The 16218-nt window shown below is 40.0% G+C and overlaps 1 long non-coding RNA gene across 10 annotated transcripts in view; it reads right to left on the bottom strand.

The window, feature by feature from the left end:
- Positions 1-16218, bottom strand: part of LOC135579446 (uncharacterized) — a 226406-nt gene that overhangs the window by 17203 nt on the left and 192985 nt on the right. The window lies entirely within an intron of this gene.

The following is a 16218-nucleotide window of genomic DNA, read 5'->3' on the forward strand; positions in this document are numbered from 1 at the left end:
GTTTAAATGCTCTTGGCTTATTCTGTCTGAAGATCACGTCTCCTGACAGCCAAAGATACTGAGGCACTGAGGTTAGGTCAGAACCTGGCCCCCAAACTCCAGAATAAAATAAAAAAGGCACATCATAATCAGCTGAAAAGAACAACAGCCTTCATCTCAAAAAGCTATCAAAGAACAACTTTGCTAAATAAAAGGGCGGCAGTAAGAGTAATTTAAAATAGTATACTAATTGAAAGGTTGACATTTTCTTGCACAGTATCTGACACCTACAAGCAAATAATTGCAAGTAGAAAGCATTAGCCTGATAAAAGCAATGACAACAACCTTGTATGTGAGAAAAGTTTTCAAGAACTTGTGGAAGACAAATAGATACTTGAAGACTGGAGAGAGGCAGATACACGGAATAGGAAAAGGAGAATAGAGAGAATCCGATTTCAGTGCACCTGCCTGTAATTGCTGAAAAGCTTAGAGAACAACAAAGATTCAATCTACAAACACAGAGAAGACAGCAAAGTGATCAGTAGCAGTCAACACAAATGACATCAATCGAAACTCCTATGACATTAGTAGAAAATCTACTAGTGTTGCCCTAACCTACCTCACACAACATTTTCATAGGCAACCAAAGGGAATACGAATAACATAAAGCAGGCACATTCTTAATTGAAAAGTTGTATTTGAAGGATAGCTTTCTTTAGCTTGTCTTACTGAGGCTGACAGCATACAGCCATTTCATCAATGCCTTCAATGATGTAATACATTTGCAGACCACATAAAGCTGCAAAAGGCAAAAATTGCTGGAGAACAGGATTAGAATGCCAAACAATCCTAAGAGAATGGAAAAAGTGGTCTGAAATAAACAGGATGTGCCTCAGTAAAGACAAACACTAAGTGTTATGCTTCAGATCTTGTCAGTGAGCTGAAGGTCACAACAATCAACTCCACAAATACTGGATGCAAAGTGACCAGCTAGGAGACAGAAGAGGACCTGGGAGAGGGGGGTAAAATGGCTCAGAAATCAAACACTGAAAAATCACTCAGAAATCAACACTGTCACACTGCTGGGAGAATAAAGCCCCCAGATGTTACAGTGATAAGACCCAACCAAGCCTCCTCCAAGGTTTAGGTTTACGACTTTGTATTTCAAAAGATCCACAGACTGTATACCATTTAAAACTACAAGTGAGAGCACAAGGATGAGCAACATCTGAATAAAAGGCCCTTTAAACAAATGCAAGAAGAATAAGAGGTGCTACCATCTGAGGAAGAGAGAGACTGAGAAGTCAGCTAACATGTATATAAGATGTATATGAAGTGTCATTGCAAAGAGGAAGAAGTGGAATGTCCTCCATGTCCAGAGGTATAAGGAACCACCACTTAATTGAATATGCTCTTCAAGAATATTGCTTTATTTCCATAATGGAAATCTCTTAGGAAACGTTAGATAAACATTGATAGTAATGTTGGAGGTACAGCTGAACTGCCTTGGAGATGGGGGTTAAACAGATAATCTTGATGTCCCTATTTTACATGATTTTTTAGAACACTGCATATGATTGACTCAGCAGGCATATGTGCCATTTACAAATGACTATTTTCAGTGTGTTTTCTCTCTTTAGAAAACATAGTAATCTTGACTCTGGTTTGTGATATTCTCCCCCCAGTTTCTATCTACAGAAGCACTTACTTTAAAACTTTGCACATCAGACATGCATATTTGAACAGTATGCAGTATTCATGACACTACCCTGGCTGAGTAAGGCATGGAGCCAATGATACTCTCAGAGCGTAGGCAAGGGAGAAACCGGAGGGAGCAGAGTCAGCAGGGCTTGTGGAAAGAGGGGAATATAGGTTGAGAGACAAAAACCAAAATTTAAGGACCCAGGGCTAGTCAGACCAGACCAAAGAGTGAGGAATTTCAAAGTTACGGCAACACTCCAAATGATCAAACACCACACTGAGCATGCTGTTGTGCATTTCCATGTTTTTTTCTCCCCTCGCCCCCGGATAAGTGGAGTACAGAAGCATGTTTATACTTGTTCTGCTTATTGAAGAGGATCTCAAAATTGTGCGAGGTTGAGGCATGACTGATGCTGAGCTCTCAAAGAAACAGGAAAACAGAAAGAATTGAATGTGAGCTTCACTGGGAACTGAAGTCAGAGTAGGTTTTGAGGTTTGTACTTTTTGTAATGGGCTGCAACCAGGAGCTTAGATGGAAACCAACACTTTGTTTAAAACTTCTTTCCTGATGGTAGATATGCCATGCCTTTTACTTTCCTAAGCAAATGGTGGTAAAAGACCATGAGAAGATTAAAATTTTCACTCCCTTTTTAGGCACTTGGCAACTCTGCCTCCCAATATAATGCTTCTTATTTAATTACCACTTCAAACAAAACCACATTATATCTACAGTCAATGCTTCACTTTCCAACAGGCAGAACAACATTGTAAAGAAGATTTAAGACATATCGCTTTAACAGCCATAGGAAAAGAATACAATATCCTTAGCAGAAAGGGACAGAAGAAATAATGGAGGTGTGACAGGTTGCTTAAAAAGGGAGGGCAGGGGAGTTAGAGAACTTATTGGTAAGGAGAGCAAAAGAAGGAAGGACATGTAGAAGTGAAAGAATGTGTATCTTGGCCTTCAGCTTTTATGCTGAACATTGAAGTGGCATGAGCTGAAACATCCTCCAATTTGATGCTAACATTTTATTCACACAGCCACAACACCCAAACTGTAAACGCAGAACACAAGGCACAACACAAGGTCTTTTGCTATTTTACTTAATAAGCAGCAGTTGCTACCTTATCTGCCTCTCATTTCAATCCCCTATTTCTCTGCTGTTGCAAGGTCCCACCAATGCCACCATTACTCCAAAGGACCAGAAAGGCCCCTAGGCAGTTTCTATCATTTTGTACCACTGTATTAGTAAAATCAGTGGAGGTTTCTATGATACAGCCAATGCATCAGCAGGCACAAGAGCCTTCTCTGCACTGCACCACCTGCCATTCTGTTGTTTCTGCTCAAGCACTGAATGGATGTATTATGAGAAAGAGCAAATACAGATGAGCAAAATACAGATGAGCAAATACAGAAAATCTTCTTTCCGAAGTAGTTTTTCTTACACCGAAAAAGTAGCAAATTTTGCCTTGATGTACTAATGCACGGATTGAGTTGGGATGGTATTTTTCTGCCTGTTTAAATTCACATCTCTGCAACAGATGGAACAGAATAGTTGTAGCCATAGGCCAAACTCAGAATTATTCTAGTGTAGGCAATAATAATGATCACAAATAGTAAAATGAAGCAAAAGTTCAAATTTAACTCCTCAATACATTACCCTCCTCCTTGCTACAGAAAACTTGGCAATAACTGCTCCCTGCTTGTGATTCTTTCTGAATGCTGCCAAAGAGTCAGCGTGGGATTTCCAAAAGCCATCTAAGAGACTTCAGAGCATAGCTGGGCAGGAATTCTCATGTTTCTACTCCACAAACAATACCAACCTTTGGAACATAGCTAGGGAACATTTGTTCCCTAAAGGAATACAATTTAAATTATCTGTGATTCCTCCCAAACAGGAATTTCAGGATTTCCTTTCAAGTCAGCCAATGCTGCTGGACTACTCTATAGCTGGGGAGTGTCAGAACTGATGCACCAACAAGCTGGAAGTTTAGCAGCTCTGAGAATTCAGGCTCATGAGATCAGAAACGTCAGAAACACAGAAGTTTCAGCTGCCAACCAGCTGGTGCACAACAGAAGAACCTGGGATTTGGGGAAAATGCCAGCTCACCATACTGGCCTTAAAAGGCTAAGCAGATACACAACCAACTCACACGAGTTCTGTGAAAGTGCACTTGACATTTTTTGGTTTTTGGTCAATACAAAAATTCAGACAAACACTGGTTCTGAATGAAATCTGTGATCTTACATCACTTAGGTCATTTAGAAAATCCTTCCCTCCTACAACTAGTATGAAAAAACACCAGCAGAGAAAGATGAATATTGAAGGGTAAGTTCATCTCTACACGCAACATTGTTCAGTTACACTTCACAGATTTCTTCTTCTAACAATATATTACTGTACCAAAAGGAATTTCAACCCATTGACAGCTCTTTAGTCCTAAGGAAGACTGAAATCACAATATGAAGCTTATCTGGGCTGTTAGGCATTTGCCAGAGTACAAAATACAGTGGATTTTTGGGATGCTTAGTGCTAACACTTCCTTGTACTTTACAGTCTTTTCAAGTTCCACACAAATGCTACAAGGTGGTCTACAAGCAATTTGTCTGCATTTTGCTTATTATTATTAGATAACTTATGAGTATCTGTAAATGAAGTATGGGATCCAGCCAAGATACATGTAATGGCTGGTCACCTCTGAGGGGGAATAAAAGCATGAATATTTGGGTGCTGCCTTGAGAGAATTAGAAATCTTTCAGAAATAATTTTTAAAAAATGTTTTACATAGTTTTCTATTTTTTTTCCTCAGGTGCAATACCCCAGTGGATGAGAAGCTACACGTCTCTGTCAACACTTAGCTGTGAAGCCACGCAAATATTTAAACTGAGTTGGAAATCCCTGGAAGGCAAAACACATTTTCAAGGTCTCAAAATTTTTACAGAATTACAGCTTTCTACACTATACAATCTTCTTACCTACCATAGAAAATGGTTGGTAAGGTACCAGATTAAATCAGTTGCACAGCCACGAGGCATAGTGCAATAAAGAATCCATTACCCAAATCATTTTATACCTAAGCAAACAGAAAATGTAAAGACATTTACATTAGTGTCTGATGCAAATGTAAACCCTGCATTACTGATGGGGAAATGATAGTGCAGCTGTTCATTCTGTGTGTGACTGCAATATTGGGCCACCCATTTATCAAAATGCCTCTTTTATTTAATAATGTATTATAAATATGTGCATGAGCTCTGCATTATATGGTAGCAACAAAACTAAGAAACATTCTTCTACTATTTGTTATCTGCCATCAGTGCAAAATTGGGGTCTGCAAAATTGTTTAAGTCATACTTTTTCACTGAGTTTCTACGCAAAGCCTATACATTTCTCTTAGAAATGTTTATTGTTCTGGAGTTGATCACACAATGCAATCCAGGTGATAACCACACTTAGGTTTGGGGTTTTTTTTTCTTTTTTTCTTCCCTGTTTTCAAAGCTCTGAAAAAGCAAAAACAACCAAATGCTCATCTCAACATTTTTTTAGGTGTTGAAATTCTCTGGCTCCAGGATGTTTATACAAGGCACAAGAAGAGGAACAAGAATGCACCGAATTTTACTTATTATTTTCATGTCCACAGTTCAGCTGAAATGCAGCTGACTGCCTCTTAAGCAGACACCATCATCCATGAAATCCACCTGCAGCAAACTGAACAGTAAAATGGAAAATAGAGCGAAATCAAAGAACATCCTTTGGTCCATAGTTGGACCATCTGGTGGCAACTTTCCTGATGTCAGCTTATTACCAGACACCTTCATGGATGGACTACCAGTGACTACATGTTCTTCTTTCTGCACCAGTGGATAAACAGCAATTCCCCACCTAATACCAAGGGACCCTGAGGTAAACAGCTCTCTGACACAAATTAATGCAAAGCAGTGCTCCATCACTTGGGTCTATTAGATAGTTCACAGTTGTTTTCTTAAAAAGCTAACAGGTCTTGTCCATATACTGTCCAAATGTCAATTTGTAAGATGGCATTCTGCCTTTCTAAGATTAAGTTCATCACCAAGCAAAGATGTTATAATAAAGAGGAGAGGAGAGGAGAGGGGAAGGGGAAGGGGAAGGGGAAGGGGAAGGGGAAGGGGAAGGGGAAATTATTTCCCATCAAAATAATTAGACTGATATGGGGACTACTTTCTGCTAAGCACAATTTGTGAATGAATACATAGCTGGCATAATATATCATCATACCCCCTATATCAATAAAAGTTTATAACATGTACTGCTATGTCAAGTCACATTCAAGATAGTTGATGACTGCTCAAAAACTGTTAAAATGCAAGAAAAAGCCCTATCAAAATGAAAACAGCCCTTTAAGAACGTTATTTCAGTTCTTCTCAATTTCTATTACCAACTCAGCTGGTGAGAAGTGAGATACCAAAGTCATTTCCCTTTCTTGTATATAATGACATTTTTTTTTCTTTTTTTTTTTTTTAATGGAAACCACTGTATTATTCATTTTGTTTCCATTCTTATTCCAAGAAGATCTGTTTTTGTAAACAGCCACTGAAATGAAAACCAATGCATACATAAAAAGACTAAAGGCTAAATAAAAAAAAGGGCCTAGGATTTCTCATCCATATAGCACACAACTGCAGTCTCTCATCTCACCATGGTTAGAAGTTCCTTTCAGAACATAAAGCAAAACAGAACTACACCTTTCATTTTCACAGCTCCACAATAATGACACCTCATAGAAGTAATAGACTGCTACGATCTTGTAACATGTATTTTTATAATAGTCTATCCAGTTAGAAGTGATATCATTTGACTGGAGAACAGAACATGTAACGCCTGCATTGAGACCAGGAAAGTAATATGAATGAAAACAGCCCTGTAAGTCTGACCTTGGGAGTATGGGAGAATTTACAACAAGTTTTGAAAGGAAGGTTAATGAGTGGTATGGACATAAAGGCAAAATGGGCTAAAATTCAAAGAGTTCCTTCAGTTGACATGGCAAGATAATCCACATTTTAGACAAAAACAAAATAAATTCGGTCAGTCTCATATATCTGGACTTCAGTAAAGCATTTCCAGTGGCAACCATTTGTCTGTTTAGAAAGGAGTAACTGGTGGGTAGGCAGCTGGATAAAGGAAAAATAGCAACAAGAAGTATTAAGGGGAAGAGGTCAGACAGCAGGGAGCTTGGCAACTGGAGTTTTTCAAGGACAAATCTAGTTTAGCATTTTCTTTAATAACCTTGGCATAAACAAGCGGGCTAATGAGAGTCAGCAATGTGGGGTGTCATTGCCAACACAGGGAAGGATTGCAATAACTACCCCAAAGGAAACAGATTTCTTTGGTGACAAGAGCAATAGAAATGTGAAATGAGTCCCACATGAACAAAAAATATTGTGATTCTGCACTTGGGAGCTAACAGCAAAAATTCCCGCAATAAGCTGAGAGCTCATCAATAAGAAATTACTAAGGTGAAGAATGTACGGTCTGTAAGATTCAGCTATGAAAGAGACAAATGTAATGTTAGAAAGCATCAATCAAGGCATTTTCAGTAGACAGAAAAGTATTAATGCCACTATGCAAGTGCTTTCTTTCAAAAGCTGCATGTGATAATGTCTTCAACATTCAAGACAGAGGTTCACAAACCAGAACAGGGCAGAGAAGTGCTGCCACAGCAATCCAAAAGTGTGTATCTCACAAGAGAAGGACTGAAAAGCTGAGACGTTTAGCTTGACAGGACAACTACCATGTTGCCTGTTATCTGTTTACAACGGGGTAAACAGGCAGGAAAAAAAGCTGACACAAAAATAAAAGAGGTATAAACTGGTCATTAGGCTGAAAATGATCAGCAGTTGCTCAAGTATTAGAACAATTTGGTTGCAGAAGAAGCAATCATAGCATCTGAAGCTAAGAAACCTAACCCACACTGTGTGGTACAAGACGCAGCACACCGTGCCACTCCACACCACCAAGGAGGCCTAAGATTAAAACACATTTTATGCACTAAAGATGCCTGACAGTGCTGCAGTGACAGGGAGCAAAAGCAGAAAGTGTTCAAGGTGTCTTATCCATTAGAAAACAGAGTCACTATATTAATGGTAGTGCTTGATATAATATAGCCTGCAACAGCAAGGGACTCAAGCTGACACCTTCAGTTGGATATGTGTGAATGTGCTGGCCTGTGTTTGTTTATTAATAAAGCAGATAATAACAATATCCATGGAACACCAGAGAAGCAAGCAAAGCCTGCAATTTCATTTATCACATTTCAGGAATCAAAAGCAGTAAAAAGCAATTTAGAAGAGATTAGTGGGAGCTAATGCTTTCACTGCATTAAAGGACATTCTCACAGGAACACTGACACGGTGTCTTAGGGAATGACATTGATAGATAAAGACAGAGTAGTGAATCAAAAGACATGCAGACCTTCTCTAGAAGCATTCCAGGACGATGAAACAAATGACTTCTGTGTATAATGTCTGAAGTGATTTCTTCCAAAGGGTGCTTATTCCTATAAAATCCAAGGCACTAATGAGAACAGATGTAACAGACCTTTCCCTATCAGTACAGTTGACTAAGCACGGCACACACAATGCCTGGTTTAGAAACATTACAGCAAACAAATTAATAAACTATTGCAGTCTTAATAGCATATATCTGGCCATTAACATTAAAAATTTTTAGGAGTCAAACTTTGTTAAGGAAAATAGCTTCATGCTGTCCATACTTCATTACTAAATATAGCGTGAACATGTTTGTCCCCCCTCAAGAAGCACTTGAGAATCATACAGCACCCTCTTACTAGCAACCAGCATTGAATCTAGGTTGCCTCTAATAGCACACAAGGGATGGGTGGATTTGCTTTGTTTCTCCTGAACAGGAGTTTCTGGCAGCCAGAAACTACTCACATAGATGTAGATTTGCCATGTAGGATTAAAAAATGGTGAAGGAAAATTGAAGGAAAAGAAAATAAGTCAGTGTCATTTTCCTGAAAGGACATTTAACATTGACAGCAAATTCCAGCGTGTGTTTAGTTCGGTTTGTCTGGGCCTGACATGATGATCGCACCTATGCAGAGCACCTTGCTCCCCAAAGCCCTCCAGGCCTGACTGCCCAGCAGCATTATGGCTTTGACAGTTGAGGGAGACTGTTTCAGTAAAGTACTATTAATTTCTGAGGTGAAATACCAGAGATTGACACTCACAGTTATTTCACACAATAAGTCCATTCAATAGTACTCAGGGACAAGCCAAACAAAAATGAGGTTTGGCCTCTTGAGTACACATATAGGGAAGATTACAATGAACTACCATTTTGCACATCAAACACAAACCACACCTTGCTGTGTGAATGTGCTTCTGGGATTACCGGGAGGTCTGAGATTCCCTGGGTGCATGCAGGGACAGGAGAAGTGCAGACTGAAGGGGCAATTAGCCGCCTTCCCATTGAACAGCTTCCATGGCTCATGCAAATCAATTTAACATGGCTGTTACGCTGCAGAAAAAAATAAATCCCAAACAAAATCCAGCACTGCAGAAACTTGATGCCTGCACAATATACACTCTCCTGGGTAATCTGCAGCATCCAGACATTGCCACTGCATGAGTCCCATCCCTGCAAAAGGAGGTTAATACACATCAGTGAGAGAAAGAATATTCTTTTCTTTCTCACAGCTCTGGCTGGGACATAATGCAAAACAGCAGCTCTCTTACCTCACCTGGCAGGAAAGTTCCCCACATTGCCTTGAAAAACAACTCTGTGAGCATATGTTAACTCATACAGCATCACTGCACTAGGCATCCTTTTTGAATTGGGCAATTTTGCCAGCCCATCATTTTATTCCAAAGGCCAGAGCCACAAGGGGTATGAGCTAAGACATTAGTGGGGTATCGCTCAGACAGCTCTCTGAAATGTAGTGGGAGCTGCTGTTGCCCTGGGATTCCTGCAGCACTGACGAACAGGTGGGACAAGAGGCCGCTGCTTCGGACAGCTGGAAGATGGCATCAAACAGCTGACTGACAGCATCTCGCTGTCACGGCAGAGCTGAACCCTGAGGTCAACGGGAATCGAGAGACTTCCTAACCCAAGAGGCAAGAATTTGCCTCTGTGACAAGGAAGGGCTGCTGGGTCAAAGCAACCCTCATCAGATGCCGAGGTCAACAGGGGCTAAAAGACTGCATGGGACTGGGAAGGAAGATTTTGTTTGTCTTCATTTGCCTGAAGTAGGCAAGGATTTACCAAGGGGAGCTTGGAGTTTTAAAATTTTTCCGTTGTCCCTTGAATACACTGCTGGCAGCTCCCACAGTCCAGGGTGCTCCAGGGCACAGCAGCTTCTCCCCAGCTCCTTCAACACCAAAAAGACACAGCACCACTGGGTGGTAGGCAGGGGCATGCCCGTCTTATTCCAGCTGTAAAAGTGCCACTGCAGGACATGTCTCCAGCCTGTGATATGGCCTGAGAGTTCAACAACCCCCCACACTCTTTTCATCTGAGCACTCATTCATTGGCAGTACAAAAGCCCAGCCAAGCATAGGGGACAAAGCTGAACTGCCAGACTTTGCAGAGGGTCCTGGACTCACTTTAACCTCCTCATGCTTACCCACATTATTCAATATAAAAACATGCTTTCTTCTTAAAACAATGGCCCGAGGATCTCCAAATTTTGAAATGTTTAAATGGACATGAGAAAAGGTAATTAAAATGAAGAGAAATGTGAGGCAGTTAAGACCAAGGTAAAGTGCATCACAGTGAAAAGTGAAAAAGCAAGAGCTTTATAGAAATGTTGGGTTTACTTGGTGAACAATTTGCACACCTGAAGGCTTAGAAGTGTTTTTCTGGAGCGTATGTAATGTTAGTCTAACATATGAATAACCAGAGAGCTAGTATCCTCTTATTTCTTGTCTTTAAATCGGTGCATCTCATCTTTAAACCACTCCCAAGGTATGCAGTCCTCTGACTGCAAATACCTTGCAATGATACCTATACACTATGATTAAATGTTTTGTGGACCTATATGGAAGACCCAAGAAGCGTAAGGAAACCTGGGAACTGAGATGAAGCTGGCAGAATTTTCCAGTTCATCTGCTGGCATATAGCATTTCATTTATCTTCTACAAAAAAACCCCACTGATTTCCCATTGCCAAATAACATGGCTGCAAATGAACACTGTCCCTCTGCAGTCGTTGATCGCAGAGGCTGCTGCATCCAGATTTCCAGTTGTGCAGCCAGATGGCTCCAAGTGAGCTGCCCTGTCGCTGAACCAACATGGGCTGGAAGAAAGGAGGGGTATTGGAGGAGAAAACCAAAAGGTTGATTCAGAGAGAATTTCACCTGAAGTAGCCTCTCTGGCTACAGTCCTGTTTCTCAGCTAGGAGAAGGAAGATTGGGCGAGAGGACATGACCACGCAAGCCCACAAGGACAAACCCCGCCTGCAGAAGTCCAGGACAATAGAAGCCTTATCCAAAGCTGAGGCAGCAGCATATCACCACCAGAAGTCCTTTCCTGCACAGGACAAAGAAAGATTTCTTCTCTAACATACAAAATGTCACAACTTCCAGTGAGCATCCAACTACCGCAGTGCTGGTGAAACTAGACTCTGCTATAAAGGAGAAGGCAATGTGCCAGCTCGTACAGCCTGACAACTCAAGGATAATTTCTGCTGGATTCGATCAGCTGAGGTTCACAGATAGGCCACGTGACACATTGCTGCTTACCAAACAACAAAAGAGTTATTTCTTCCTGCTGATTTAAAGTCTAGATGGGCTGGGGGCTGGACTAGATGACCTTTGGAGGTCCCTTACAATGCAAACTATTCAGTGATTCTATGATCCCTCTGGAAGACTCATCAGCAGTAATACAGAAGGAATCTAAAACAAATCTGGGCCTCCCTCCTTCAGTGAGAAAGGGAATTTTTTCTCCCAAGATCATTATGATGTTCCACTGTCATTCAGAAAACTCAGATTCCATGGCTTTGACTGGTCATTTGGCAAGGAGACATGAGTTGTTTAGTTATCTCCCAAGGAGCAGCAAAATGACAGTGGAGCGTGCATTTGGAAGGCTGAAAGGCAGCATCTAATGACAAGTCTGTAAGCTGCTGAGCAAAATCTGCTTCCTGTGATAACTGCTTGCTGCAAAAAGTGGAAATTATCTGTGAAGTCAGAGGCTGATCTTCACCCACAGAGGCAAAGACAAGAAGGACAGTAATTGCATAAGTACCGTTGCAGATTCTCCTTACCCTGGATCCAGGGAAGGACTTGCTAAAAGGCAATGCACAAACCAGTAAGACACGCAGTGCTGTTATACATCAGACTAGTCTATACCCAAGATGACCTGGAAGGGCAGCAGCATCAGCACAAACACTTTCAAAAGCCTGCACTGCCTTGCACTATGAATGCGAGCCTAAAATCAGGTCAGTTTTTGACTGCAATAAACAACTATTTATCTAGACTGTCAGATGTCAGAAAGATCCTCTCAGACTACAGGGTTTTATTAGATGGGTATGTAACAAATGAAATGTACCAAGGCTTGATAGAAAGACCCTGGTCTCTGCTTCAGCTGAATCCAGGGAACTTTCATAAGTTTTGGTCCAAATGTCACATATACACTGCAATAAAACAATATTCGTTTCTCTAACAGCACTTGGCACTCTAGTGTCTTCAGCTGGGGATACATAATGTCAGTTTTGCAGGATGTAGAAAGTGAAAGAACAGAATGACGAGCACTGGTTCTGACTTTCCCTTCAAAGGCTGCTGAGGTCAAGATCTGCAGGGTGTGGTAGTGTTCCAAACCCAATTTCGATCCTTTCAGGACACTGCAATGACTCAACAGTCTCAGAGTGTCAGTTCTAAGCATACTCTTCAACTCTTGCCACAATCAGGGCTCCCATGTTCAGAACAGAAGACAGCTGCTATCAAGCTGGCAGAGAACTGACATGGGGTAAGTGCAACGTCTGCTGCACCTCACAGAAAAAAATCATTTTCAGTTTAACCAAAAGCATTGAGCCAGGCTGTTATCAAGGAAAAATACAATGGTGTGTGACATCATGTAAAATAGTAGCACAAGTCCTTGGATTGCACTACTGCATATGCTGAAAACAGCAAACATAAAAGCCATGAATCCAGTAATAAGGGACAGGATTGTAATTCTACAAGGGCCAGGTGAAGGGCAGGTTATGGACAACAAGGAGCAATCCAATTTGGTTACACTAGCTAAGGTAAAATTTACTATGGCTATCAATCCTCATGCTTTAAGGCATAAACTGAGCACCATCTGGGGCCGGAAAGAAATTTCCCTCTGTGGTACAGTATAACACAATTGGCTGTGTGTATTTCTTCCTCTGAATCACCACATATTGGCTACTGTCAGAGACAGGATACAAGGCTGCACGGATCACTGATCTGTTCCAGAGCAGCAATTTCTATGTTGTTCATTTTCTTCACAGCCCTTTCAGATTACAATAATGTTATTAACACTGCAGCAGTAATTTTCCCAATATAGAGTAATAGTTTCCCCAATTCTGAAACAAACACCGATAGCAACTTAAATGATTCCAACAACTAATCAAAAGCACTAGTCTACATTTTTATGAGGTCTGAGTGATTTACTAGTTCTGTTTTGGAAAATGAATCTCACAGTCTAATTACTTGTATTTTTAAATTACACATAGAGCATATTATCTAGCATTCGATTTAACAATAGCAATAGTATGAAGAAAATACAGCAATGATGTTTAAAAAAGGAACTTAGAATTCAGCTTGGAATTTTTTTTAAGGAAAAGATGTAAGTACTGTCTTCCTGACTGAGATTTATTAACACTCCCCCTTTCCATTATCTGAACATCTCACTTGCCCTAAAGCACATCTGTAAAGACAGTGAGAGACTGCATGCGTTTTCTATATCCATAAATTACAGATGTTGCTCTGAGCTACTCATCTATCAAGACAATTTTCCATAAGAGTAAGATCAACCTGAAAAGTACCCATCTAACGGATAGTACGGAAAATAATTAGTAAAAGCACACAGTCTGCAGACCTAATTTGTTTTACTGGGAACATTCTCTACCCAAAGCTTTATAATAGGGTTTGACAGAACACAAGGAAGCCATTCAAGGCCCCAACAACACTTGTGGGTTTCAAAACAAAGACCTTGATGCATCAGTAACATGTCGGTGTGTACACAAATAGCTATAACAAACTCAGTGAAGAGGATATGGCTAATTCTGTGTCACCTGTGTTGAATGACTTCTGTTAGATCATATTTTCCAACTAGTAACATTATGTCATGTATTTTACAGGTTAGCACATCTGTTATATCTTGCCTACATACACTTGCCTCATGATATTCAGTTCCATGAAGCACACTGTGTGCATAATGGAAGAACAGAAGACCCATACCTAACATAATGTGTGATTATCCTAATGCTGAAGTGTATAAAACAAAAGGCAAATTGCAAAGAAAACATAAGCAGAAGTTCTACAAAAAAGAGTCTGCCATCACAGAGCCCAGTTGTTGTATCTTACCCTTTCTACTTCCATAGGCAATTGAAAAATAAATAAATGCTGAGGAAGCAGATAACAAGATTAAGAAGAGAGAGCTTTTTCTAGGTTGCACAAAATACAGAACATGACTTAACTGAACAGAAAGAGGGGAAAACTGTACTTGTGGGAGATAAAAGAAGGACACGCACTTGAAAACTTAGTGTCAATCATTTGCTTATCCTAAACAAAAGACAAATACTGTATTACTACCTTTAGAGCGGGGTGAAAGAAAAAGAAAAAAAAGACAGCTTTCATGTGTAGAAAACTGTCCCTTCTTCACTGCAATTTGCATTTCTGAAATAATAAAATACCCTTGGTTCCCCTGGGTTCTCTCCTGTACGATTTCTGCAAAAGCCACAGTTTCCCTTTGTTTTGTAAAGTATTTTTGTGAAGATAAAATGACAGGCTTCTAAACCTACAAGACAAGTTGTTGGTTTTCTTTCCTCCTCACCAAAACATAAATCTTTGGTGGAAAGAAGAGTACTTCAAGTCTGTTCTGACTTATGCAAATAGAACAGAAAATGATATGGGAGTAGATGTAACACATGATACAACAATACTTTAGGCTTGATTTCCTCACAGTAAAATCAAGAATGTCTTATGAAACTAGGGAAGGAAAAGGAAACACATTAGAGTAGAAAAGATTAACAGCCACTTTTCATAAAAAGTATTGCCAGATAGAAAACAAGCGTTGTATATCAACAGTTCCATCTCACAGCCCCAAGAAGCCTACCTAAAATTTCTCAACCACCCACATTGCACCCAGTAGGCAAGACTTTCAAAACTGGGTGCCTGTCAGACTTATATCTGCAGGTAGGTACTTACACAAGTGCCCTGATTTTCTTAAATGCTGAGCACCTCTGCAGATCAAAACACGAACTGCTTGGTACCCTGTATGGAAAAAAAAAAAAAAAAAAAGGAGGAAAAAAAAAAAGGAAAAATTGCACTTATTTGGAAGCCTAACTTTTAAACCTCACTTGTAAAAAAATTCTTAGTTTGTATCTTTACAGTTAAAAGACTGAAAGAGACTCCCTTTGGAGTTTATTTATGCAACTCTTAATAGGCTGCAAGAATACCTGCTGGAAAGCGACAGGCATGGTCTGTGTTTAAAACAGGAGCGCATTTTTCCCAAAACAGTATCCCTAGTCCTTGTACACATGGGGAACAAGAGACCACAGCTAGAATCGTACCTAGTTTTCTGCAAACCAGTGCCAATAAGATATAGGGCACACTCTCCAAATAAGCATTTAATATGTTTAATGGTGCAACTGATTTACTTTAAGCCTTCTATTTAAAACATCACTGTTTCTCACACAGATGAACCACTGCTCTTTACACTTCCAATACCATGAGTCTAGAAAGTGGAAGGACTCTGACCACTACATATTTTGTACCACAACAACACAACCTTTTGCTTGACAGTGCAAACAGAAAAAAACCCAACCAACCAAACAAAAACAAAACAACAAAAAAAACAAAAACAAAAAACAACCAAGCTTCCTTTTTTTTTCTTTTTGTTTTTTTGCATAGCAAGTAGATTTCACAAGAAGGTTAGTAATGAAGCGCTAAAAAAAGATTTACAGGATTAAAGTCAAAACCTAGAAAGGCAGTAAGTTATCTAGTTTAAACACAAATAAATTGAGGGCAGTTTAAGTGAGGCAATATCTTTGATCCCCTGTCTCTCATCACCAGTGAAATCTGAGAAAACACACAGAAATATGTTGTGTGCATCCTCAGGAAACTGAAACATAGTTAATTGAGAAACAGAATTCTGCCTTTTGATCCTTCTAATAATTCTCCCTTTTTCTCATTGACATGTACACAGAGCGATAAGAGAATGAAGGGTTTAGGTCACCATTGCTCAAGGCATTCTTTTCTACAATCTTTCTCACCCACAGTGCTATGGAGAGCTTGCAGCTCTTGTCTGTCCTCACTACGTATTATCCTTCTCATGCACACACCAATACTTACAAATTA

The sequence above is a fragment of the Columba livia genome, chromosome 4, assembly GCF_036013475.1.
Source record: "Columba livia isolate bColLiv1 breed racing homer chromosome 4, bColLiv1.pat.W.v2, whole genome shotgun sequence".
Lineage (NCBI taxonomy): Eukaryota > Metazoa > Chordata > Aves > Columbiformes > Columbidae > Columba > Columba livia.